The sequence below is a fragment of the Camelina sativa genome, chromosome 5, assembly GCF_000633955.1.
Source record: "Camelina sativa cultivar DH55 chromosome 5, Cs, whole genome shotgun sequence".
NCBI classification, from domain to species: domain Eukaryota; kingdom Viridiplantae; phylum Streptophyta; class Magnoliopsida; order Brassicales; family Brassicaceae; genus Camelina; species Camelina sativa.
Genome location: NC_025689.1, coordinates 21336569 through 21340339, shown reverse-complemented (window position 1 = coordinate 21340339; position 3771 = coordinate 21336569). Strand labels below are relative to the sequence as shown.

The 3771-nt window shown below is 32.4% G+C and overlaps 1 protein-coding gene across 4 annotated transcripts in view; it reads left to right on the top strand.

Annotated features, from left to right (window-relative positions):
- LOC104787330 (myosin-11-like) overlaps positions 2670–3771 on the top strand; it is an 11329-nt gene continuing 10227 nt past the window's right edge. The window contains exons 1-3 of one of the 4 annotated variants that reach the window (XM_010512896.2): positions 2670–3139; positions 3358–3414; positions 3504–3764. The gene's annotated coding sequence lies outside the window, so the exon portion shown is untranslated. Of the gene's footprint in view, positions 3140–3237; positions 3415–3485; positions 3765–3771 lie in introns of all 4 variants that reach the window. The other 3 variants (XM_010512897.2, XM_010512894.2, XM_010512895.2) reach the window with 3 other exon arrangements.

Below are 3771 nucleotides of genomic sequence, written 5' to 3'. Positions count from 1 at the left end.
TGGTGTCGATCGATGCCACTAGGGTGTCGATCGACACTCCTTCCAAAATCCCAAATTCTGGTTCGCGGATGTTACACCAAGAATTCCCATAAAAAAAAAACTAACCACCAGGTAAAAAAAAAAATTATGCTCCTTTGAAATTTTGAAAAGCCAAAGAAATACTAATCTCTATAATCCATTAAAAATAAAAACTCATAGTCATAATAAATTAGAAACATACATGGATCATTTACGCTTCATGGAACATACATGTATCATACATATATTATATATGAAGTATGAACCGGCTAATTGAATAATAGAAAATTAAATTATACAAATTTGAATTTTCAAGAAGAGGTTCATTTATTTTTTTACTGTAGCATACATAGATCATTTATACTTCAAATACTTAATGGAAATTCCGAATTCATGTTGAAAAATATTATTTTCTTTTTAATTAGACAAACAATTAGACACACATAACGGAAAAATAGATAGAAAAACAACTACCCTTTATTTTAGAAATGTTACGTAGAGTCTCACACCGGATTATATATATGAAAAAGAATTAGATGCCTTATCCAATAAATAACAGTTTCACGTTAGCATGAAAATTGGGTTCCAAAGATTTGTTGATCCGGTTTAATCGGCTTGCTGGTATAACCACGGTTTTTGGATCTTAGCCGTTTTCCAGTTTTTGCCGTATTTTACGTATATCACCAGAATGGAACACCAATCATGTTGCGGTTAGACCTCTCTATCCAGCTAGTCTTGTCCGGGTTTAAGAGTATTGCTTGAGAGAAATATATATAAGATGGGACAGGTTGGTAATATATTTGAAAATTTCCATTGACATATTTATGTCAAATATTTGGACAAGAAAATGGGTGCAAAACATAAACTGGTAGTTCAGAAAATAGAAAAATGTTATCCAAACTATTATGGTAAAATACGATAAGAGAATTTTGGGTGACGGGATGAAATCAAATAATTTGGATAGTTAGTTCATCAACTTGCTTATCGGGATGAATTTGACCCTCTTGAAAATTTACATCACCCGGTTTGGGAAGTTTTTACTTTTGACGATTTTCTTCGATTTGACAGTTCACGGGTTTAATAAAACAATTTACCCGTCAAAAATATTTGATTCAGGTTTATTGCCATGTCGATCCAAATTTTATGGTGACTAAAGAACTATTGGTTATGAGAGGACAACAAGTAATTCAAATTATAAAAACTTTGTTGAAAAAACATGACGAAAAATAAAGATAACGAGAAGAGATCATAAAATTGGATCAAAATCTTAATTTCAACTTTAAATATCATATATTGCATATTATACACCATATTTCTCTTACTATTTTCGGTCCCGAAATAAACATACCATATTTTTTAATGTAGGTGTCATTATTATAACAAAAACAAAACCCAAATTAAAAACAAATCAAATAATGTTCTTCAAAAAACGTTTACAAACATAACTTAACGTAATATATTATAAACATTATAGCAAACTTAGTTTTTGAAATCAATCCCGCACGTACATGCGGGTCCGAATCTAGTTCTTATTATTAGGTTTGATTGAAAACATTAGTATTGTTTTATTTTCTAACACCCATTCAATTTTATTTTTTTACTTTTTATTACTCCAAATTATCTTCTCTTTCCTCAACATCCATTCAATTTTTATCATCTACAATGGTTTTGTTTAATAAATTTCATCACCTTGCTCCATTTTGTTTTATTATTCATTTTTATATGTTCAAATGAAATGAAACAAGTATCTGTTTATAAAGTATGAAAATAATAAATTTTAAAGTAAAGAAAAATAAAATAAAAATTTGATTACTATGAAATAAATGATGTCAAGTAGTTAGGATGAAATTAAAAGTATAAAAGACTTTAACAACCAATAATAATGTATTATTTGTCCTAGTGGTCCCAGCTTTTGTTTATTCAACATGGTTTGATACACATATGACATGTTTGTTTAGTTATCGCTACATCAGCAACATCGACTCAAATGTAGACAAAAAATTTCATTGAAAAAAAAAACGATCGCTGAATATGAATGTCGACAACATCAACAATAGAAAAGTGAAGTCGCTGTTATTTTTGGCGACACAATATGTGTCACTTTTAGCATCGAGCGACTCTTATGCACACAATTTTCTTCATGTTCTCCACATACTTCTGTGTTTAGTAACTGGTGTTTTCTGCCTATTTGTTTGGTCGGGATTTGATTTTAGCGATTGGAAAAAGAACACGCCCATAGATTTTTTTCATTTTTCAGTGCCCCAATTGTATGAATTCAACTCTTGAATTAATAATTCAACTGATTCAATACATCCATTGTACATAATCTTAGATTTGACTACATAATAGATATGACCCCACCATAATAAACAATATTTACAAATAATATATTCTTCATTAAAAAAGGTAATTAAATATTTTAGTTTAATGTATCCTATATATTAAAAAAGAAGACTGTTGTACTTAAAATTGACAACATATCTGCTCCATATGTTAGGGTCAATCAACAACATTATTGTAGATAACAGAGCACAGAAAACAGAACAAGTATAGTAAAGACATCAATCAACAACATTATTAAATTTTGTAAAATTATGACAGAACTTTTGGATCAAATAAATGTACCTTTTTGTTCGCTTAATTAATTGGTGTTAAAAGTGATGTCTAGTACTAGTAGTTGTGAAGTCCAGAGTCCCAAGTAATTGAGTGGCATATATCCAAGTGATCCATTATTTAAACGATGTAGCAGTATTCAAGTTTCTCTCTTTTCTCTTTCTAGTCCTTGTTCTATCTGTATCTAAGACTAAGAGTTAAATGAAAGATAGGGAGCAGCTCAGAGATGAGCTGAAAAGTAAGAAGACGTATATACCTGAGGTGGAATGAAGAGGTGATCATGTTTTAGGTCTGAAGTGGGGAGTGAGAGAAGACAGACCAGAGCGATGGCAGAGAGCTGAAACAAAGCTTAGATTGAAGAGGAAAGTTCAACATGCAAGCTCAAGTTATATAACTTGACCATCTCTAATAATTAGGCCCCGTATCTACGTGCAGTAGCCGTTGAACTTTGTAGCCGTCAAAAAAAAGTAGCCGTTGTACGTAGTTTTGTGAGAGAGAGAGCCCAATGGTATAAAAATCAAAACTCATCGAAAGCAAACCAAAACCTAAAGTTTCCTTCTTTGTTCTTTTGAAAAAAGAAAACCCTAACTTGTTTTTTGCTTGTAGATTCGAAACCAGAGAGCTCTGTATTCTCTCCTTCTTCTTCAAGAAACCAAAAAAAAAAAAACAAAGAAATCCATTCATCTCTCCTTCTCCTACCTGATGCAGTTCTCTTCTCCCATACAGATACGCTCGACGATAGAGATAGATCTCTGCGACATCAAAACTTGTGGCATCCGTAAGGTTTGATCTCGATCCTCTTGTCTTCTTGAGTCTATCAATACGATATTATATGAGTTCGTCTCTCCCCCTAGTTAATTGATATTTCACAGGCGAAGAAGAGATGGGCAGTGTGAAAGCGAAACAGCTAAGGAGGTTCCATGGCCGAACTCTGTCAATTAATTTTTCATCTTCTGACTTCTGAGAACCCTTCCAGATTCGATTTTTCGAAAGAGGATACTACAGGAGGAAAAGAGATCGTCTCAGTGAAAGCGTTTCGTCTCGGTATCACTGACTCAACGGTGCGGAGAAAAAAACACCTCTCTCGCTTTTGGGCCCTTGGAACTGGGCTTTCCACTCCACAGTCCAATAAGGTTGATA